General features: G+C 38.6%; 1 long non-coding RNA gene across 1 annotated transcript in view; it reads right to left on the reverse strand.

The window, feature by feature from the left end:
* Positions 1-16009, reverse strand: part of LOC123280462 (uncharacterized) — a 119269-nt gene extending 103260 nt beyond the window's left edge. The window contains exon 1 of the long non-coding RNA XR_011497846.1: positions 15880-16009. This is a non-coding gene — a long non-coding RNA (uncharacterized lncRNA). The remainder of the gene's footprint in view (positions 1-15879) is intronic.
* Positions 16010-23782: the final 7773 nt, after the last annotated feature.

The raw sequence follows: 23782 nt of genomic DNA on the forward strand, positions 1-23782 counted from the left end.
TTAGGCTGTGCACTAAAGGCAGATATAAGTAAAAATTTCAGCTCAGTCACACTAGTTGTCGTTAGATGCATTTCCCACAAAATCAGGAATAAAGTAGGATGCCCACTATCACCTCAATAATTTAACATTTACAGGCAGACAAGGACAAGAACTATTGTGTAAAAAATGCAGGCCCTTATCAAGAACAAAACCTAATATTTAAGCAATGAAAAAGCCATATCATGTTCTCAGGTAGGAAAACGTAATAAAGATGTAAATCACCCTTAGTTAACTCATACATTTAACACAATAATAATAAAAATAAAAATTTAAAGAAAAACTACCAAACAAACTGATTCTAACATTGATGAATAACAAAAAAAAATTTAGCCAAAAAAAAGAAAAAATCTGAAAAATAAGAGTAAAGGAAGAGGAAGAGAATTTGTCCTACAAAATATTAAAACATACTATAAAGTTCCTGAAATTAATAGTGTAGTGTTAACTAAGCAAATATTTGGTTCATAAAATTAAACTTTCACCTCATATAAATTGTCAACATGGTTTATTTGGGGATACCCTAGTATAAGATGCAAAATATTTCTGACATACGTCTCATTTTGAAATTATGTTGATATGGTGTTTCTTCCTATAAATAGCTAATGACTAATCTAAGCCACTTTCATTCACAGCTGATCACACTTTTAACATCCACTTCTGTGAAATATCACGAATTTCTGTCGTGTCCCATACTAAATACAATGCTCTTTTACCCAAAACAATAATGAAAAAATATCTAAAATTAAATATATTTGCACTATTTGTAGGTTATCAAATAGCCCTGACAGCTGTGATAGCTTTTATTTGAAATATTTCTGCATAAAAATTTACTATTGGTTTACACTCATGTATTTAAACTTACATATCACACATAGAATGTAGTGGAATATCTTGTAACAAACTACCTTCCTCCTAAACCATTAAAAAAAATAAGATTTTCTTTCCTGACTTCCATATTTCTGTCCAACATTATTCCAGTTTTCTAATCCATAAATTTGAAATTCCTGTTTCGTGCTTTCATCTTCCTCTTACCATGTCTCCGGTCACTTTGGCTTCCAGCAGTATGACGGACTAGATATTTCAATGTACTCTCCCACTACAGAACAAGTATCTCCCCTATAATACCCATTCTTTAGTGCATCAGTGAATTCCTCAAAAGTGAGGGAAGCACCTGTCTCCACCACCTTCAGAAGCACAAAACAAAGCAGAACAAAAACATAAAAAACTGAAACCAGAGACAAGAGTGGAGAGCAGAGAGCAATGACAATTGGCCACATCAGAAAGGCAGTGCTGCCATAAGCATGAAGCTGTGAGTAAGGGTGGCTGGCCCTAAGACACCTGTACTGAGCTAAGGATGACAGATGGGACCTCAGGTTGGTAGAGTACCTGGCTGCCATGGGAGCCATTACAAATCCTCTCGGGAGAGAGGTGTCTAGATTACGGCCCCCAGGATTCGCACAGATTACGATCAAATAAACATAGTCTCATCATGAACTATCACCAAACACACAATGGGACCAGTCATCGTTAGTGAGATTCTGGGGAAAAACAAAACAACGGATTTATACATTAAATACTTTAGATATTTGAAATATCAGATAAAGAATATATGCTTAAAAATAAAAACTTTGTAAGAAACTTTAGGAAATAAAAACAGAATGACAAAAAGAGTAGGCAATAAGAGACTGTAAAACTCATTTTGAACAAAATAGAACACGTAAAAGTGAAAAATAATTTTGCAATGGAAAGTCTCCCTTTGAAATGCGACTCACAGGTGTAGCTTTCTTTCCAATTCCATTTCCACCTTAGCCCAGGTTTTCATCAATTTACTTGTGTTTTAAGAAAAGCCACGTGATGCAGTGATATGCCACCCAGATCCCCCATTCCAGGACAGCGGCATTAATTCTCCCAGTTGCCTGGATGGTTGGCTGCCTGCACGTCTCATCTAGCACCTCTCTAAGAGTTGTCCTTGGCTGAAGAAAGATGCCTCCAAAGGTCATATCTCCTTCTGGGAGCAGCTCACATCTCATAACCTGTTGCTGCCACAATAAAAAGACTCACCACCCTCACCTCAATTCAGGACATCATTGAAGGGTCATCCCACAGGGTCCGCACAGGATTGACTGAGGTCTTTGTTGTGACTGACTGCATTGTGGTTCAACTGCTCCTCTGCCCAAGCCTGCTTCCCTCATTCTCCCAATAGGTATTGATTCTGAGAGATCTCCCCAATAAATGGCCTGCACGCAATTCTCTATCTCAGAGTATGCCTTCCGGGGAGGCTGAATTGTGATCGGATAAAAACCATTCTCCACGCTTCAGGTTTCTGACTCCCTCACTTCACTCTCTTCTAACGTAATCTTCACAATTCACAGCCTTATAATCTTGTTTTAGACCCGACAGAAACCTTCCATAATTTCCATTACATACAGCAAAAACATTACCTTTTTCTTTTATGATTTAAGACACTATATGTGTTTTGGTGTCATCTTATCTTTTCAACTCTATATCCCTACATCAGATCCTTTTTTCCAGACCACTCATTCTGTTCTCTTCCATCATGGGCATTTCCAATTCTGATGTGGGCTCATGACCAATTTCCTATCTTGATTAACAAGCCTTCATCCACCCTAACACCTAGTTTCATAGTATCTAACATTTAACACTCAACCTAAGTTGCAATTTCTCCAAAATGCATTTCTTGGCCACAACAGCTCAAAGCAATGCCTGAGCCAGTGGTGTGCTCAACAACCCTATATAGATTTGCAATAGCTGATTATGAATTATCAGGAATTTTGATAGATGGCCGATTTCACACTAGCATTTAAAATTAACCATGGTGGGAGTATTTAACACCACAGAAATCAGCCAACACTACAAATGAGGGCTCCTCCCACCCCTTCCCAGAGGACCAGATGTTAAACATTTGCTAGCACACTGCTGAATTTCTCCCTGCCATTAGACAGCATGACTCTACTGCTCATTTGGCAGTAGATTTGAATCCTTTCTAATATGCAGATTTTGGTAGCCATGACATCCCAACTAAACAAGATCACTTTTATGGCAGAGAGCATATTTTCTACTAACTCATAAAACTTTTCCTCGGTGCCTTTTCCAGAGCAGTCATTCAATAATTGCTTTTGTAAGAGCAATGTATCCCTCAGATTCATCTTGCACAGAGAACTCAGAGATGAAATAACAAGCAAATGATGGCCATGGGATTTATTTTCTAAATATATATCTACTCTAGCCTTTAAATTATTTACCCCCAGCATTCTCCTATATTTTTATTTCAGTTATCATATCATGGAATTTTCTCAAATCCAACATAAAAGCACTCTATAGTTTTCAGTTTATATTACTTTTTCCCAATAAATTATTTTCTTCACAAATATATTTGTTCCTTGTTTAATAACTGAGCCTTCCTTGAAAGGAACTTTTTAAAACGTATTTTGTAAAATGTATGACTCCTGGCCTTTTTCTCCATAAACAATCATTCTTTGTTCAAAGATGTCACTTGTCACACTTCTGTTTCACCTTTTTGCCACTTAGGAATGGATTTTTAATACAACTAACAACATTTTTCACTTACTGTTTAAGAAAATTAATACAAAATAACAGTTGACATCAGTTATTACAGTTTTACAAGAGAACAATAGAAAATAAAAAAATTTATTTGCCTTTCTTTTCGCTGACACTCTCTCTGTGGCTGGTGGCTGCTGAGACAGGAGACGTCTTGCATATCACTTTGAATTCATGAAGCTTGTCAAGTGAGCTGCTCTTCTGCCGTGGGCTCCAAGGCTGTGTGCTGTCAGCACTCTCATGCACTGCTGGGTCAGCATCACAATCGAAGCTGCTCTTCCTTATCTCACTCTTGGGACCAGTGGGCTGAACCTCAATAACTGAAGAGCGCTGTGTGACTTAGGAAACCAGGTGTGACTTGGGCTGCAAGCACTTGGCGTGTCTCTTTTCAATGGTACTGTGCTTACCTATTTCTGACTCTGGGGCAGGACAGCATTACTGACACTGACTATCCTGTCCCTTAAACAAGCCAACTGAAAGGACTCCCAATGGCTAAGCAGTAAAATAAAGTGGTATTCAATTATAACCCAAAGTATGAAAGAAATATCCATGCACCCTACTGATATAAATAAATGATTGAACAAAATAATAAATGGAGAAGAAGAAAGAAAATCTCCCATGTGAAAGAGCTGCACATAGTATTTGTAGATATCCCACCCTCATGGCAGGGGAGCATAACTTCACTGCATGCTGCACACAGTGAATGCAGTACAGAAAGGCAGGAGGGGGCACCTGATAAAAGTGACCTCAGCCAAGTGGTCAAGGTTAATGTCAACAGTGATAAGTCATGATGATATCACATATCCTTGATATGACGTGACGAAATTGGCACTTTATATCTTCTCTGCCTCCCCCAAACCCACAACCCCAGTCTAATCATGAGAAGAACATCAGATAAGTCTTATTTGAGGGACATTCCACAAAATACCTGACTGGGACACATCAAAAGTGTCAAGGTCATCCAAAAGAAAAAAAAAAACCAAAGGAAGATCTCAGAAACTGTTGTCAAAGCAAAAGTGGCACCAGGCAAAGTTAAACAGGCAAGAAAGACTTCACTCAAGACTATTGCAAGAGGGAAGAAAAACTGAACTCAACTCCATTGAAACAAAAGGCAGGAGAGTCTTTAAGCGCTGGGATGAACTAGTGGAGAAGTACTAGAAGACATTAGGGGAGAGGTTGATCAGTGGGATGTGTCAAGCACACTGAGTTTGCAAATGTTTTTCTCTGTGATTAGGCCATCTGTGTTTGCTAATTGTTACCTGTGAAGTTAGGTTTCTATCCTCCAATAGAGACTGGGAACAGGGCGGGGGGGGGGGGTGAGGCCCGCGGTGGGGAGGGGCTATCTCCTTCGATGTTTCTGTTTCAAAGAGATGGTTCCCAGATCCTTGAGAAAGACATTACTGAGCTGTAATAGTATCAAGAGGCTGAGAGAAGAGTTATATTTACATTTCAAAGGGGCAATTAAAACATTTACAACTGCATGTTTTCTGAAGTAAATTCTCTAAGACAAGGGATAGCAGGGGCTGCCCCTCAAGAAGAAATTTGTCTAAAGTTTAGTTAAGCTGAGGAGAATGTCACTATCAAAGCCAAGAGGAGCCTAAAGAGACGCGATAACCAAATTTAATGTAGTATCTGGAATAACAGAAACAGAAAAGAGACTAAAATTAAGGAAATCCGAATAAAGTATGGACTTTAATAATAATGTTTTGGTTCATTAATTACATAAATGTACAAGATTGAAGTAAGAAGTCAATAATAGGAGACATGAGTGTGAGGTTTATGGGACCACTCTCTACCATCTTCACTTTTTCTGTAATTTTGAGACCATTCTGTGCCTCTGGACCTGATTTTCTTATTGTTTAAAGAACACATTTGTTTTACAGCAGCCACAGAATACAGTAATCTGGTTTGTTCTCCACGGGACGTTGTTTTACACTAGGACCACCAGAGGGAAGGAAGCCTGCTCAGAGGAGGAAGGCTCTCTGAGAAAAGTCGCTGAGGTCTTGTTTGAAGTAAGCACTAAAAGATAAACTTCGTCCTAGGAAGAGTCTAGGTGAATTTTCGGTTTGTTAAATATTGGGGTGAAGGATTGGCAAAGCAGAGTCTATTATCTGTTCACTGCCTCCACCTTTTGCCTGCCTTAAGGACAGACATCCAGAGACCCACACCATGAAAGGCAAAGCTTAAGGTTTAGGAAGCTCCATAAAGACAGACCTAGAGAAACTAGAAGGATGCCAGGCTATGTTGCTAGATGCCAGCTGTGGATATGCTAGGAGGAAGCTCAAGAAAAACAGGATGTGCAACTGATAACTACGGCAGAGCCCAATAAGCTAATAGGTATTTGCATAAAATGCCCCTCTAGACTGGGCTAGGCTGGTCAGGACTGCTCCCGAGCTTCTGACTTAGTAACTTACTAATCACTGGAAAAGTCTGAAAGAGACAGACAGGCTACCTCAGCTAAACTGTTCACAGCGGTTTGTTGGTTTTGGGGGTTCCTTTCAAAGTAACAGCATATCTTTCCTTTTGGGATTTCTCCTATAAGATGGTGTGCTACACATAAACTGTAGTATTTTTAGGGGATTACGATATCACAGTCATGTCTTCTGTTTACTGACAGCATAACACGCAACTTTGACACTTAACAGAAGGAAGCTTGGTTGATGTTAATTACAAAGTGTTAGCAAGTTAAATTTTGTCAGTATCAGGACATTATGGTATATTTTCATTTTATTCAGGGAGTCTAAAAATACACAAGGACATAATGCAATTTTATGAAGCCATTGATATTTTACTGGTTCTCCCATAGAATTCTGATTCTACTTGGTCATGATTTGATTACAGCATTTACAGCATTGTAGTTCATAGGTGTTTGTTTATTTTCCTTCATCTAGTTTTATTTGCTTGATTCCTGCTCTGAATAGACTATTAACCTGGAAGGAACAGAGCCGCTGTTTCATTTACAAAATCAATAATCAAAATATATGTGTTGTTAGGACAAAATCAGAAAAAACTGTTTTCTCAGTCAAAATTGTTTCATATTTAATATTTCTTGGAATCTCTTCGATCTATTTCCTTTTCTTATTTCCTATTCCTCAAGTTCTCTTCTTCCTACAGATATGGTACCAAGTAAAAATATAATCTATTAGTTCTAATATTTTTTTAAATTAAACTTGATTTACATCCTGACCTCGATTCCATATTCCTCCAAATATTTAAAGGTAAGTATTTACTATTTAATCCCCCCTAGTGTGCACACAAGTGATTGGCATTAATTAAAACACACAACAGCTCAATGAAGCCCATAAGCACTTTGCAGAGGTCTTTCATCTATCACTAAATAATACCCCACTTAATTATTTTATAAGGACACACACTTCCTCAAAAGGTAGCCGTCATCCAACAAACAGTTTAATAAGGATACAAGAAAAATAAAGTTCATTAAAATTTAGTGAAATAGAATGAAATTACTGTAACATATGGTATATTTATAATTTATACTGCAAAGAATATTTTTTAAGTATTTTGGAGAGCCCAGTGCCCAACTTTCACATTTCAAGTTTCCATCTTCCCAAGAAATCATCATTCTGAGTGACACTATGAGGCTTCCTGTCAGAAAGAAATTGGACAAACGTGAATTCGTATGACAGATTATAATTAATGTTTTGTCCCCCTGCTCACCTTGTTCATTGAGTTTCTTCACTTTTAGCAACTGCCTGCTCACCCAGCACTGGTAGAGAAATCTCAGGGGAGGATCATAAATTCTTGACCATTAAATTCAAAATGCCTCAGTCCAGGCTTGAGATAGGCAGGAATTGAATGGAATAGGGTCTAGCACAATCAACAGCTGCTCCTCTCCCCCGTTTCCTACCCCATTAGATATATACTAATGGCAGAAGAGAAAAAATGAAGTTCGACCATGGGAGAAGGGACAGGCCTGCACCCTGCCAGGGCCCGCAGGAAAAGGAGCGAGAAACTGACCCCTCAGGTGAGTTTGAGGAATCCAGACTACAGAAAACCAAATTACTCCTTGCCATCCTGATCTCTCACGGGGTGGCAATCTCCTCAGCATCCCCCTACCACTCATGCAGAGGAACTAAGAGAGGGCTGCCTGGGGAGCCGTCCTGCCCCTCCCACATGACAAGAATGGCAGGGAAGTGACACTGAGAAGCTGGCAAAAGCCAGAGTCTCACAGCTGGGACAAGGGGACGTTGCAGTGGCACCTGATGTGGACTGTCAGTATAAGCACCAAGTGTGGGTGCAGGATCGGTGTGCAAACCACTAGGAAGAAAAGAACAAGAGCAGATGACTGAATCTCCCGGTGTGTGACCAGGGTACCCACAGACCAGATGCCCCCTCCTCACCCACCGACACATCCTTGCATGGCGGAAAGCCTGGGGTCCAGAGCTACTCTTGCAGAGGAGGAAAAGGAGAGAGAAATTTTAACTGTTTGAGTTAGGTTTGAAATTACCGGGACAAATTTTGAAAGGTTGGCATTTCCTCAGGTGATCATAGATCAAGTGTTCTTCCGTCAAAGGCAGTGAGAACTCCCAGCAGCGTTAAGTTCATGCGTAGGAAAACAAAACACTTTATAATTTTGTTCATGAGCATATGCTGTAAAATTGTAGCCAGCACTTATAATAATAATAAATTCTATTTATTAGAAACATAAAACCATTTAACTATTTCAAAGTTCTCTCTTTCTATGTATATGCGTGTGTATATATATATAAAATTTTATGTAGTGTATATATATAGTTTTCTTTATTGTTTCTAACAATATGGCAAGGTAATTAAGGAAGAGGTATTAAATTGTGCCCTGGAAGATAATGTAGGACTAACAAATGATTTCCAAAGGTCAGACTGTTAATCAGTGAGGTGAGACTGACCTAGAACCTTGATCTTTGACCACAAGTCTGGTTCTCTTAATACTTTACCAAAATGTCACCTGCGTTTGAAAGCTTAAAAAATCACTGCGGTAAATTGTAAAATAAATTGAGACATATGCCATCCCTAAAGGTAAATGATGCTTCTGACCAACTCCAAGGGGAGATGTCCTGGACACAGCTGTTCCAGGGCAGGCCAGATCTGATTAATCACTGCCCAACTAGGCATTTAGATCCACTCATTCATGGACAGGCACAAGAGCAGATGTAATATTTTACTCCTCTAGGTTTCCAAGGACAAAAGAGTAAACAGAAGAATTAATCAAGCAAACCCACAATAAATTATTCATTTAAAATCATATATTGTACACACATTAATAGAAGAGAAGTAGCAAAAGTTTGATGTTGCAACAATGCTAAACATATTGTCTCTACAAACTATAGTTTTAGGTATATAACTAAATGATAGATTTATTAAGATTATCTATAATTGCTGCCATTCAGAAACTCAGCAATTTCTCAAATGTCACAATAGTTTGAAAGTCAATGACACTACACGTCCAATCGTCAGAGTCAAATCAAGTTCTGTCAAGGGATAGTCCACTCCGTCATCCCAAAGATCAACTCTCTTTCTTCCCAGGTAAAAGGAATAAAAGTATTTTCTTCTGGGAGTTGGTGAGGACTCACACTTCAAGAAACAATTCAACCAACAGAAAGAAGTCTGAGGGCAGCCCCAGCTGCCTAGTGGTTAAGTTCAACACACTCTGCTTCAGCAGCCCGGGGTCCGTTCCCAGGCGTGGGCCTACACCACTGTTAGAGACCATACTGTGTGGCAGCACATATACTAGAAAATACAGGAAGATTGGCACTGGCGTTAGCTCAGGGTGAATCTTCCTTGGCAACAACAACAAAAAAGAATTCTATATAATCATAAAACTCATTCAGAACGTCTCCTGAGGAAGAAACTGGCTTTGTCAAAGTAACTTGAAAATCCTGTTTTAAGAGTTGGGAAATCCCTGAAGGAATGGAAATTACAGAATCCAAAAAGCTTCAAGAGCCAGAATATTCAAGGTCTATGAGTTAATTTTCTCTTCCCTGGATGGTGTTGAAGAGCACTGCCAACGTTTGACTCTGAAAGTCTCATTTACGCTGCCTGGGCAGACCAAGTCCCCCCCCTTCAATTGATATCCTTTTTCTTTATATATGTTGATACATTCATTCAGGTTACAATCAAGTTTTATAGCCTTGGGGTTTCTTTATACTTATATGTTCTGGTCTATCCTGCATTAATTTTCCAATTAAACTCTCAGAAGGCAGTTGTGTTTTCCTTTTTTCCAAAATCTTACAAAAGTCTCATTGAGACTCCCATACATTGACCATGGTACTAAAATACTAGTTAGAATTCTGGTCTTGAGAGTAAGAGGACATCAAGTATGTGAAGAAGGAAGAGAATAATAATAAACAGCAATAATAAAAATGCTAATAATAAGAACAATAATAGTACCACACATGTGTTTAGTTCTTGATGATGACAGAATGTATTCACATACATTATCTCATGTAGAAGAAATAAAATATAGCAATAAATCGGGGCCAGCCCAGTGGCACAGCAGTTAAGTTTACACATTCTGCTTTGGCGGCCTGGGGTTCGCCGGTTTGGATCCCGGGTGCAGACGTGGCACTCCTTATCAAGCCATGCTGTGATAGGTGTCCCACATATAAAGCAGAGGAAGATGGGTGCTGATGTTAGTTCAGGGCCAGTCTTCCTCAGCAAAAAGAGGAGGATTGGCAGCAGACGTTAGCTCAGGGTTAATCTTCCTCAAAAAAGAAAAAAAATATATATATATATATCTATATATAGCACCATAAATCTAAGAACGACTTAGGACATTCAGGTACCTCATAAGAGTACATGCTGGCTAATGAGAGAAAGAACACAGTTGAAGACCTGGCCTTGAAACATGCTAAACAACATTGTAGTCTTTGACCCAAGGAAAGTTAAAAGCAGTAAGTCTAGAAAATCTAGTCTAAGTTCACCTAGGCGACAAGACATAGTAACCAACAATGGACTCTCTAGCCATGGTTTAGGTAAGTTGAGTACACCAGGATTCCAAGTAAAAGGAATGGAATCATTCAACATTGGGCGGACAATAATGATAGGAAGCCCAGGGCAAAATTACACAGAAGTTCATCCCTTCAAAATGATTATTGTGGCAGATAGTAATTAAACTTAACTAATCAAGCCTTTTACTATTTATTTAACTGGAATTCCAGAAGTAGGTAGTTGAAGGATTGGCTCAGTCACTCAGCAAAGTCACCAAGAACCCAGGCTGCTCGTGTCTTTCTCATATTGCCTTGTCAACCCATGCTTCCCCTCCTGACACCATATGGCTTCCCTGACTTCAAATTTCACTTTAGTATTCAAAGCAAGAAGGAAGGCTCCGGGGAAGGCTTTCTCCTTATAATTTTGGAATGAAATCCCCTCAACAGAGTTTCTGAGCATTTCATTGGTCAGAATGAGATCACATGACCGCTCCAGGCCAATTACTGGCAAAGGGGAATGGAATTATCATGACTGATTTAAATTGAGCGTTACTCATCCCCTAGAGGAGGACAGTAAAAGAGTTGAGATAGAGATTGAAAAAGGAGGGATGTGAAGAAAATTCTTCCCCCGTTTCTTAGGACTGAAATTTTGAAATAAACTTTAGCTCCCTGCCTCCTCCTTCCATCTCCCTTCTCCACTCACTCTCATTATCCAGTGGTGACCAGCATCCTGCTTTCTGAGAGTACATGACAGAGGCTTTCCTCTGCCCTCGGAGCAATCTTGGTTTGGGAGGAGTGGTCAATTTTGAAAGTAGAGTATTTACTGAAGGATTAGATCTATGATGTGAAAGAAAGAAAAGAGTAGAGCGTGAGCTCAACTTTGGGTCCTGAACAGCAAGAAAGCCAACAACCAGAATGGGAAAAATGAGAGGAACAGGCATTCATCCTTCTCTCTCAACAATGAGGCCAACAGAGACATGAAGCTCCCGGTCTGTTTGATTTTTTTTCTTTATTAAAGTTCACAAGGCATCAGTCATTTCGGGGCAGAACTCAGATCAAGGAAAGCAGTAATCATCTGCAAGGACCACTGAGTGTTTATAAGCCAAGAATCTGGAGAAAAGAATAAATTGTTTAAGCAAGGTCTTGAGATTAAAGAATAAGGAAAAAAGTGAGTGAAAACATTTAAACATTCTGGCAAAAATAGAATAACAAAATAATGAATACATTTTAACTTTTTCGTAGTCTCTAATGCTGTGCCTTCAGTTCTGCCTCCATTATTTGTACTCTAAAGGGATCCCTTTATCAGGGTTTCTTCAAACCAAATCTAACAACAGGGAAAATAACATCTTTTAAGCCTTTAATCTGATCTTAAGCAATTGAGACTTTTTTCCACTATTGTTCTTTTGAAATAGTGTAATATAACAAAATCAAGGAAAGTCAGATTCTGAAGTCCATAGGGAAACAAAATGGAAATAACATCCTTTTATTTTTTTCTCTACTTTCATAAGTCATGCTGTACCTGTTACTTACGATTCTCTGAATGAATAGCACCAAAAGAGGGATGCCATAAAATCAGTAAAACATACACTGCCTAATTCCTGTCAGAGGCACCATCAATACAGGAATATATTACCATTCAATGAAGTTTCAACTGTCAGCTACTGAGATGACCAAGATAAATAGCCAGCATCATCTTAATCTTCAAAAGGTACTTGTTCCTACTGTCATGAAAAATTCCTTCTCTCATGTGATGGAGTTTACCCTGTAAATTAAATCTCTCAAGTAATGGAAGAAATAACCCATGACACTAGCGAGGGAAATTAAATTAGAGTCACTAATAGCAGGTCAGCACAGTCTGAGCAGAGGTAATGGAAGTGACCACATGAATGATAAGCAGGTCTTTGCGAGGCTGTGACAAGTGTCTCCCGGAGAGTGTGACGAGCATTCATCTAGGTGGCAAGCAATTCACAGTCAAGACACTAACATGTTTATAGTGCAGCTCGACCCCCATCTATGCCAGAGCATGTCAACCTTTCTGAGGAGGGTGTTCTAATTCCCTCGTGAAGGCCATTAGGAAGAGTTAAAAATGAGGCTCCCTGTTTTCTTGGTAAATCAATTTCTCATCACCTAGAAACCTTTCTGGCCAGACTAGATGACCTTTAGAGACAATAAGAATCCCAGAACTGTACTTAAATAACTTCATTTTCTAAAGCATTAGAGGGAAACAAAGGCAAAATTGTTCCAAAGTTCAATAATCAAAGGTTGGCTAAAACAAATGGAGTTAGTTTAGCTCAGTTGTTAAGGCTTTGGGAGCATGGTAACGCCAATGACAAAATAACCTATTATGTGGAAAAGTTAAAATGGTACCTTGCACTTTGTAGGTAGCCCTTCTGGACCTCAGCTGCGATTTACTTTCTAATGCCCAATCGAGATCCCTGAACTTTTGATATAAACATAATAACCGAGTAAATAACACAGCTGCTGAAAATGAAGACAAGAGCAGGAAGGAAGGGTAGTGGAAAGGAGGAAGAGAGCAGTGTAGAGTGACTTCTAGAAAACCGTTGACGGTCTGATGGCCACAATTTATTCTATTAAAATATTTTTTACTAATAGCTCAGATTATAAATGATAAGATCATGGTAAATGACCACTTTTAAATAAGGTAATGTCTGTATTGCCTGAAATATTGTTTTGAGTATTAACAGGCTGAAACTTGTACTTAAATTATTATGTATCTAGATGGTAATGCCATATTTGTTATAGTTCAATGCTTCTCCTAAGTGTATGTCCCTAGAGTCACTGATTTACAAAGAGAAATCACCTTTGCATGCTCTCTATTCTATTTGCTTTAGTTAGATAGTAATTAGGCATTATTGGTTGTAAAATTCAGTATCTTTTACTATTTGCACTAAAACTAGAAAATAAAAAGGCAGAAAATATAAAATCATTTATCCTGTTAATTTTCTACCTTTAAAGTAGAAGTTTATTTCTTGATATATAAAGCAAAATAAAAATTACCTTTATTTTTATTTTTAATAACTTGATCTTTGTACAATTAATCAAGAAAACTACACACGTTGGATTTTGATAATATTATGCTTCATTAGTATCTGAAGTCAGTCAAAACCATAGCACCTGAGTCAGGAAACAGAACAATGAATGGCAAGTTGAAATAGTGTTTAATAGAATAGAAAGCTTAACAGATTCCCATTTGGAATGCACACAGCCTGCACATTCTTTGAATTTAGTATGCCAGGCAACATGAGCTTCAGGGAACGTGGTCAATCGATGGCTGAGCAATATATCGAGTGATGAGTTCTGAGCTTCACTCTCTTTCTAGCTTCCTATGTTACTAGGTCAAGTTATTTGTTTCTCTGGGTCTGTTTTCTCATCTGTACTGTGAAATTATAAAAATAAAAAGCTTATCAAACTTAATTAGAAATGGAATTTTACATGGGTTTTTTGGGTATACTGAATAAAACTCATTAATTTCATAGATGACACCATTATTCGTAATAAAAAAAATGGAGCTGTGAATTTAGGTGCTGTGACATATAAATGGGTCCGTATTTAGTTCCAAATATGCGGATAATAATTAAAAGTTCCCCCAAATCCAACTGACTTGTTCTCACGCTTAATCAAAGGAAGGAAGAAAGGGTCTCCATTTAGCAAAGGATAACATTATTTCTTTGAATTATTCATGTTCAATTACTGTTCTATTTTTACCAAAATAGAATACTGAAAAATGGGGATCTTTCAGATGTTAGTAGCAGTTTTCTTAAAATAGCATGTATTGCCTTTCGTATGATAAAAATATCTCTAAGCCTCCATCATGAGGCCAAATCAAATCAGAAACTTAGTAAAGAATATAAAATTGGAGAAAATAAATCTTTATTTCTGTGTGGGTAAAGATATAAATCTATTTATATGTCTATTTATTATGACTTTTTGCTTTCTTTATAAATCTTTCCCCTTTCAAATGAACTGAGCAAGACTGACTGGTCCTAATCAGGTTAGTTTTAAAATTAAATGAAAAATTCTTATTTGTTGCAGATAGAATCAATTTTACTTGCTAATGATTTGGATGTGAGAAGTGAGGGAAAAAGAGAAAGTCCAGACTCTTCATAGATTTTTGACTTGAGCAACGAGAGATGGAAAAATGGGGGAGAAACAAGTTTGGGTTAAGGAAAACAGATTTCTGTTTTGGAACAAGTTAACCTTGTGGTGCCTTTTAGACATCCTCTGAGAAGCAGGGAGTTGGATACTGATTCTGGAGTTGCAGAAAAATGTCAAGACTAGGGTATTGGCAAGGAAGTCACCTGCATAGGGATAGTATATAAAGCAATGGAGCAGAGTGATAATACCTAGAGAGAACATGTAGTCCAAAAGAAAATAAAGAAAGGACCTAAGACAAAGCCCTGGGGATCTCCAACCTTAGACATCAGGGAGCAGGAGCTTACAAAAGAGTTGGAGAAGGAACATCCAGTGAAGTGGATGAAAAAACAGAAGCCAGGGTAAGAAAGTTTCGAGAAGAAGGAAGTGGTTAACTCTCTTGAATGCTGCTGAGGTCATGTAAGATACAAAGAGAGAAATTGGCCACTGGATTTGGCAACATGTTGATCAAACACAGGAGATTATCAGAGATGAAGCAATGGTTAAAATGGACTGAAGAGTGAACAAGAGGTGATTGATCAGAGACAATGACTATAAACAACTCTTCCAAGAAGTTTTGCTTTGAAGACAAGTGGAGAAATGGGGCAGTAGCAGCAGGAGAAGTGTTCTTACCTTGTTTTGTTTGTTTTAATATACATCATGCTGATGTTACCTGGTGACCAAGATGCCTTAAATTCCCATCAGCTTGATTAAACTTTGGATAGGCTCCTTCCTGATAGGTCTCTGACCTCACTTTTCTCAGAGCAGTTACTTTAGAAAATTTGTAATTATAAATTCTTTCTCTGACCCTTTGAGCTGTAAATCTTTTTAAAGGCTTCTTGTCAGGTTCACAGCACAGAAATGTCTGTCTCAAGGACCTGGGAGCCATCTCTTTGAAATGCAATCCAGGAAGATAGAGAGCATCCCTATCGCCTAGTTTCTGTGAGAAAGTAATAGCCTAACGTCAGTGGGGCACCTTGTTTCAAGTTTCAAAACTACCTCCTGTCATAAAGATATGCACAGTTTATTAGCAAACACTGATGGCCTATGACCTCCCCCTCATATCCTCCAATATCATTCCACCCGCTCACCCAGCCCTTGAAAACCCCACCACTCTTTGTTTTGGTGGAGCTGAGTTTCAGCCTTGCTCCCTTGTTGCAATAGTCTTGAATAAATTCTTCCTCACCTGGTTAACTTTGTCCAGTACAATTTTTGCTGTGACACCGTCTGGTCCTCCAGATTCACTTTCTACTTCCTCCATCTACTCAAAGTGGTCTCTTGAACTCTGTCTTCCTTCGAGTTCTGCCAGTGGGGAACATGGGCAGGAGATCCAAGAGGGAAGGAGACAGAAGAAGGAGGATTTTTATTACTCCACCCCCATCCCTCCCTATGAGGTCACAGAGAGTTGGCTGTGCCCCATCCCTTAAACAGGGGCAGGACTGCTTTCAGGCAGCTTTCTCCACCCAGGAGGAAATGACTCACTCCCCTCACCCTTCAGGCCTAGAGACTAAAAAAAGTAAACATGGGGAGTTGAGGGAGCCTCGCTTCGCTGGCACTGCACTACCTTTCATGGTGTCCCTACTACACCCTATCCATAGCTGTGTAAATATTCTCTTTATTAGTATTTGCTCAAATTAGCCAATGGAAATGTGTCATCTGCTTCCTACAGAGATGCTAACTACTACATAAGCTGAGAGGAATGATCTAATAATTGATGATGCTAAAGAACTAGAGGGTAATTAGAGGAGCAAAGTCCTTGAGAAGATGCCATAGAATGGGATGCAGAACACAAATGGAAGGATTGGCCTTTCGTGGGAGCACTGCAATAGGAGAAAAGGCAGAAGTTGTAGCTTCAGATGAAGACTGGCTGAAAGATCTGGTGGTAAGAAGATGGGGAAGTTCAAGTCTGCAGAGGTGAGGTTGAAAACTGAGAATGAGGCATGGTGGGGGTATAGGATCTTTTAAGGGAGATGTAATGTGGTCTTTGTGAAGCAGAGAAGAGCCAAAGCATGTTGGCAAGCAAACCATAAATGCAGGTGAATGTTCAGTGCTCTTTGAGATTTGTGTTCTTGATTTTGATGGAGACCAATCGGTAGAAACGAAAGTTTTTTCTCCTAGACTCAGATTAAACAGATAGTTGGGCTTAACCAGGGTCAGAGTTCAACTAAACTAGTCTGATAGTAGGAAAGAGAGATGAAGAAGTTATGTTGTTTTCAAGGGATTGCAAATAATAATATACCACAGAAACTAACCCGGATATGGTGGAAAGTGAGGACCCAGTATTACATAAGGATATCATATAACAGGTATACGTTCTTGCAATAGGATAGAGAAAGAAATAATAAAAGTCTGCCCTACAACATAAGGATTTAATATAGATTTTCTTGTGTGAGAATAAAAAAAATGAACAAGTTCATTTTATCTTCTAACATAGGAAAGAAAGATGTGAAAGCAGATAAACCCATATGTATGTATTGATCTTATGTGTTTGAATAGAAATATGCTAAGAAGCAAATGACTGAAATAGAAGGAAAAACTGTGTATTTCAGCTTTTTGATTCCATCCAACTCCAAAGAAACAAAGGTGAGTAGACAGGCCAGAGGCTGCTGAGATATAGTCTCTGAGAGGCCAGCATAGACACTCGGAAGCCTGATTTCAGCAGAAATGTTCTCTACCTGCTTCTGGAGAGAGGGCCGGGTGGAGAGGTAGGGAACTGCCAAGGCATTCTTCTACCTTTGAAAAATATGCCCTAAGAAAAAATCTCTATTTTTTAATGTATATGTATATATCTTTTTAATGTATGTATAAATATTTCATATGTGTATATATATATGTGTATACATACATATACCTACATACATAAAACAAAATAAAGAACCACAAGAATCAGGACTTTGAGATTTTTTTCCAGCCCCAGAAAAACAAGTCAGTATATACATGCTTGGATAGGGTGAAAAAGCAAGAGCTTAAAGCAGTGTGCTCTAGCTCACTTTGACCAGGGTTAGGCCTTCAATGAATTCAAACTTCAAAGAATTCACCGTCTTCAGAGTTACATAAGATAAACACCTTTGCATTCTCAAGGCTTCAGTTTCCTCATCTGTAAAAAAAGAACTGGATTAGATTTTCTTTGAATTTACTATCATTCTAAATGCTTTAATTATGAGTAAATCAATATAAAGGGATGAAAGAACATTGATGTTTTTATAATGGATGACAATTTTGGCACATTAGGGGTGGTTTAGCATCCTAAGGATAAAGCCTTTGGCCAGACTCCCTGGGTTGGAATCCCAGCCACGCCACTTCTTGGCTGTGTGCTTGGACAAGTTACTTGACCCCTCTAAGCTTCAGTGTCTTTGGCTGTAAAGGTGGAATAGTAACTACGTCATAGGGTTATGGTGAACATTAATTGTGTTAATACATACAAAGTATGTGGAATAGTCCCTGGCACATAGTAAGCACTTGGTAATATTAGCTATTATTATTACGACTATTAGAGAGTTTTAAGTAAAAAAGTAGTTATGTATTATGTAGCAGTAAGTATTTATGTGGTTAGAAAGTTTTAGTTACTACTTAGGGTGGGAAAAGTATTCATATTTTTTTTAGAATGGAATTTTAATTTGACTCTGAACCTACTTTTTGCAGTGCAGGCAAATTAACCTAACCCATTCTAGGTGTTCTCTGTAGTCTCTCCAGAGATTTCTCAGATCTATTCAGGTCAGACCTGAGTTACAGTCCATTTTGAAACTCTTCCCAAACTTCTCTTCCCCAATTCCAATCCCCTCCACAGGTCTCAGTTGGCTCTAACCACCCTGGAAATTTTAAGCAGCATCAGTCACAAAGATCATGGTTAGAAGAAATTTATCCACTATCTCGGTTAGAATTTGGCAACCTCGCTGTCTGTAGGATGGGGTAGGATGATGTCATTTTATGACCCTGGATGGCAGAGAGAGTTGTTCTTATAGCTAAAAATGCAAGTGTGTTTAAACGCTGTGGGGACCCGAAATTGGCCACCCCAAGATATGTCTCTTTGGCATCAGGATTATTTGAGGCTGATTGCTTTTGATAAACTGGGACAGGGAAGGAGGCTCTGAGGAATGGAACTTGCCCTTTGTTAGGACACATTTACGTTTGTAAGGTAAATCTCTATCTGTAAAGGTGCCTCCCTCTCTGTACCAGGAAGAAGGAGATGACCTTCTCTCTAGAAACTCTTAATCAATACCAAAGGCAAGGACTTAAATCTGCATTTTATTGTGCTAGTCTGGTAACCTCCTGTAACTGACTTTCCTCCCCCTCCCAACTTTGGCATTTCTTTAAGGATTAAGCATCTTTCTTTAGGCTAGGAACTGATTGCTGCGCTCACCTGTGACCGCCCAGCTCCAGACAATAGACTTGCCTCCGGCTACGCCCTCTGAGACAGCAGACCACTACCTGCTGTGTCCATCAAGCACTGTGCTGACAGGGCAATCTTGCGACTATTGTGGGAGGGACATTTCAATCACATGTGAAACACCCTGTTTGGGGGTATATAACCACTATGTGTACCCCACTTGTTCGGTGCCCTTTCTTCCTTCGGGAAGAAAGGCCCCGGGCCGTGGTTCCTCATAAAGCTTTGCTTAATTTTCTCTTGCTATTCTGTCTCATGTGAATTTAATTCGTTCTCCGGTCAGACGAACCCCCATTTGGGGAGAGGAAATGTCCTCCTCCCCTACAACGCGCAATGAGATCTTCTCTACTTCTAGCAACTGAATCCTGAAGTCACGCCTTCATTAGGTAAATGTACTGGGTACATACGCCTTTTTCTTTTTTCTTTAACTAAATAGAAACTACCTAAGAGTATGTCAGTAATCTACTGTACCGATCAACTTTCATTTTTTTCTATAGCTTTTAGTCCACCCACACTAGAGCAATTAAAAATGGTTCCATAAGAATGGGGTTGAAGACGGGTACCTGAGGGTTACTGTAGATATTCAATAAGAATGTGATTGCCTTTCAACCTTGTTCAAATTTTTGCTTTCTTGTTTAACTTGAGGGGTGACTCAGGGGTCACAAAGATTCGTGAGCTTGTTTTTCAGAAGAAAGAGAATGCCTTGGGGGAGGTTGCAATCACAGGATGGCCAGCCCCCAGCAGCTGTTGATGCCCAGAAATCAGATTGCCCAGGGGCTTATCGGGAGTGACCCCTTTGTTTCCCTGAAGCTCCTCCTGCCAAGCCCCTTTGCTCTAGGAAACCTCCCTGCTTTCTGTTCTTGTGAAGGCGGATTTGAATGACCCCATGCTCCCACCTTCTCATTTTGGCCAATTCGAATAAAACCTTTCTCCATCTCAAAGCACCAATGTTTCAGTGTTTGGCTTACTGTACATTGGGCACACAAACTTGAGATTAAGCACTTTGGTATCAGGGTGGCAAAATAGGATTGCATAGGTAAGGATATAGCTGATTATGCAGGACCTCATAAGTCAAGTAAAGAATTTAGATATTCCCGATATTAGTGGGAGCATATCGCTGGGGTTCATACAAAGGAAATAACATGATCAGGTTTTATCTTATGAAGATCTCACTGACTCCTTAATTTTGCATCCAATCTGCATGGATAGATGCAACTTTGTACCTAAAGGTATTTGACTTTAAGTCACTCAAACTAGGTCACAGATGTCATTGTCATCCTATCTTCCTTCCATGTCCCTCCTCCCAGTTAGCATCTAGTAGTCAGGCAGCATTGATTCACTGATTCTTCCCTCATCTCTTAAAATCCACTGTATACCCAATATAGCACCAAGGACATGAAGAAGTAGAAAATATGACTCTTTCTCTAGATCATTTAAATTCTTGCTAGACATAAAAGATATTTATTGAACTTCTATCACAGGACCAAACCCATCCCATAAGATAAATATGAATAGAGAACCATAACAAAAAACAACAAGACTAGTATGGGAGGTTCACCTAGAATCTAGAATCAACAATCTCTCATGTTTCTTCAGATCCCTTCAAAGTTGATAAACATAAATTTATGCATTGGTTTGAACTGCATGCATATTAGAGCAAAGAGATTCTTCTAAAGAAGACAAGCAAATGGACAAAGGTTATGACTGACAGAAAATTCATCACCTCTCCATTTTGCCCTTAGGCCACAGCATCAAGGCTTTAGAGCAATAGGTTAGGACCATTTACCCATTTATAATGGAAAGTTAGCATCAGTGGCTGAAAGGATAGATAGAGAAGGAAATAGAACTGAATGATGGTTAAAGACTTGGGGAATGAATATTCACAAACAGCAATGGGAAGAAAAAAAAAATGCCATCTGGAGGAACAGAAAAGGATCATTTTTTAACAAACCTAAGAATAAAAGGGCAATATCCAATGATTTTGCTTATTATTTACATCCTTTGGGGGCCAATTTTGATTTTATATTTTTGGCAAAATATATTTGTGACAATTTTACACAGTAACCAATTGCTATCTCCAAGTTAATCCACGGCACTTGATACAAAATGCTAAAATAAAATTTAAAAAAGAGAAAAGAAAAATTATTCTTTCTATAATAGTACAACACTCCCCAGTGTTTGTAAAACACCTCTTCATAGTAACAGCAGTTTGTGACTTTTCTCATCTACATCCTTGACATGCATTCTCACAGCCCATCTGGGACTCCATTAATACAGAAGTCAGGTTCACAGATCCAGCAATAATACTTGCTTAGCATCACAGCATCTACCCCTCAGGGAAAAATACACACATTCATGCATATACACACACACAGGATAATATGAGGTGAATGTGTTTCTAGCCAGCATATCTAAAATGTTTGGTTCTGAGTCAAATTTTGTTGTAAGCCAACCTCCTTGAAAGCACTGTTAGAAATGCTAGCATTGGTCTTGAGGAAATCATCCTAGAATAATGACAATAAATCTCAAATGGTAGCATCTAGCCTCTTAGACGCTGGCCATTTAATCCTTCAGCATGGCGCTCTGATCCTAGAGGGTGTCTGTCTCTGTGCCCATTAAGTCTTTGCCTCCACTGAGCCTGCTACTCTAGATGTCATTTGCAGCCATCATTTGGGGGCTGTCCAACCATTACTTACACTAATTTCAAATATCCTGGGACTTAGTCCAATGTTAAAAATGTATTGTTTTCTAAAAGAACCTCTTAATGTGTCATCAGAAGACTAATTCTTTCTAAGAGAATAATTATCCAGCCCAGGGGCACAGAGCAGAGGTTTGATTCCAAACAATAAAGCAAATTTAACTCCCCAAGCATAAAAGCTGCTTTTGCTTTTGAATAAAAGCACAATTTTGGATCAGAATCCAGTTGCTAGCCCTTTATATTTGACCCGGTGGCTGATCAGATTTTGAATTCCAATGGAGAGACAGAACAGGGCACTCAATAAAATATGGGTTCCACTGTTCTCCTAATTCAGGAGAAGCATAGCAACATTTGGCACCCTTCTGACATGTGCAAGGCTGACTATGTGGGCATATCAGGGTTTTCATCTTTGTCTATGATCCTGGAAGCATTTATCTAGCCAGCAACAAAAATAAGGGATTCTAGACCTGTGACTTCGAATTTGCAAGTCAAAAGCCACTTGACTGTAACGTGCATTTTATATGAACAGATCAGTGTTCTGAAAAAAAGAAATTTCTATTCGAAGATCCATAGACGGAACACACATTCCAATCTTCCACCTCTCCTCTGCACTTAATTAATTATACTGCTCAATGATGCAGGAGGTATTGAGTTTGCAATGAACTGTGTATGGTGGAGGGAGGAGTATTTACCTGGATTTGAGAAAGGAAATAATGTGTAATTGCTACCTGTCAGCTGGGGTGAATCACTAGCAATCCCTGGCAGAGAATGAAGGCCTTTCCTACCTAAGGTCTTTGTCTCTGACTGGGGATCAGACATTCAAAATTTTTAGAAGAGCTGTAATTTTGTTTTGTTTTGAATACCATTTAATGTTTGCCTTTATAACAATCATCTCATTAGAGAAAATCTGGAAATGCAGAAAAGTAGAAAGGAGCAAGGAGAATCTGTAGCTTCCCCTATCAAACATAATCCCTCTGAATATTCTGAGTTACTTCTGTCTGGTTTTTTATTTTCCATGCATAGGTTGGTCTCACTTTTTATGTGGTTGGAATCATGTTGCATAAATAATTTTTCATCTTGCCTTTTTCATTTAATATCTCAAGTATTTTCTGCTTTTCATGAGCAATATTATAAAACAATATTTTCATAAACATTGCTTTTTATTTACTAGGCATACCGTAGTTTTCACCGGAAATAACTATTTTGTCTATTTCAAACTTTTCAATATATAAACTATATATCCAAACACACTTCTGAATAACACTTTTTTCCATATTTAAAATTATTTCCTTAATATAAACTTCTAGAACAGAGTGAAAGATCATTTTAAGGTTCTTAATAACTCAACACATTTCCATATGCATTGAACCATTCTCACTGGCATATTCAAAAGTTCCATTGTATGCTTGCTACAGATGGGTATTATCAATTTCTAAATATTTTTATAATGTGATAGGTAGGCAGGGTAAATGTTTATTGAGCTAATTTTTTTTTAATTTGACCTTTTTTTATATTTTTTCAGAAATTTTCCCTTACCTTCAAAGAGATTTATAGTTCAGTGAAACCTTCAAAATCGTCTATTCTAACCCTTTTATTTAAAGATTTAGAAATTGAGTCAGGGAATGTGAAGTGATTTGCTAGTTGAATTTGATATCGTTTGTTTTTGTTTTTAATTTAAGACATTAAGCTTCAAATAGTAAGAGAGGAATGACAAGCAATTCCAGTTCATAAGTTCCAGCCAGTGGGATAAGTTCAGTTGACTCATTTATGGGGATACCCTTTGTCTAGAAGTTCCTGGCCATGGCAGGGCATGAAATATTACAGTGAAACAAGCTATTTTTCTTGGCTTCAACCAGGTCTAATGTTATTATGAGAGCTGCTGCTGCCCAGCTGTTCTCAACAGCTTCATTTTCACTCACATCACAGGCAGCCCACCGTTCCCATCTTCAGTCAGCCTCCCTGGTTCTTGACCTGCTGAGTGTCTCGGCTCTCCTCATCACTTTCTGA

This window comes from Equus asinus, chromosome 24, assembly GCF_041296235.1.
Source record: "Equus asinus isolate D_3611 breed Donkey chromosome 24, EquAss-T2T_v2, whole genome shotgun sequence".
NCBI classification, from domain to species: Eukaryota; Metazoa; Chordata; class Mammalia; order Perissodactyla; family Equidae; genus Equus; species Equus asinus.